The sequence below is a fragment of the Chrysochloris asiatica genome, unplaced genomic scaffold (assembly GCF_000296735.1).
Source record: "Chrysochloris asiatica unplaced genomic scaffold, ChrAsi1.0 scaffold00077, whole genome shotgun sequence".
Taxonomy (NCBI): domain Eukaryota; kingdom Metazoa; phylum Chordata; class Mammalia; order Afrosoricida; family Chrysochloridae; genus Chrysochloris; species Chrysochloris asiatica.
Window position 1 is genome coordinate 2,065,755 of NW_006408595.1, and position 763 is coordinate 2,066,517.

Below are 763 nucleotides of genomic sequence, written 5' to 3' on the forward strand. Positions count from 1 at the left end.
AAGAGGAAGACCCCTGCAAGATTCTCTGGCAAAGTGGCAGCAGCATCAATGGGTTCAAGCATGGCAACAATTGTGAGGTTGGCCCAGGACTGGGCAGTGTTCCATTCTGTTGTGCATAGGGTCGCTATGAGTTGGTACAGACTTGATGGCACCTAACAACAAAAACCAACTACTTCAGTCTGAAATTGATGTAACATACAAGCAAGATGCATTGATAATCACTGATGATCAGAATATGAAAGTTGAATAAAAGAAAAAGAGGAAGGATTAGTAGTTGGAAAATATGGCCTTGGTGATAGAAAGGGTGCTTGAGAAAAATAGAATTTTGCAAGACCAAAAACTTATTCATTGCAAATAACTTTTATAAACAACATAAAAGATGACTATATACATGGACCTCACCAGATGGAATACTCACAGATCAAATTGACTACATCTTTGGAAACATAGCATTGAGAAGCTCAATATCATCAGCCAAAGCAAGTCCAGGGCAGACTGTGGAAGAGGTTATCAATTGCTCATATGCAAGTAGAGGCAGAAGCTGGAGAAAATAAAACAAGTACACAAAAGCCAAAATATGACCTTGAATACATTCCACCTGAATTTAGAGACCATCTCAAGAACAGATTTGATGCATTATATACTAACAACTGAAGTTATAGGATGACATCAAAAACATCATATAGGGAGAAAGTGCAGGTTATTAAAATACAGGAAAGAAAGAAACTAAAAAAAAAAAAAAAATCAGAAGATATACTGAAAA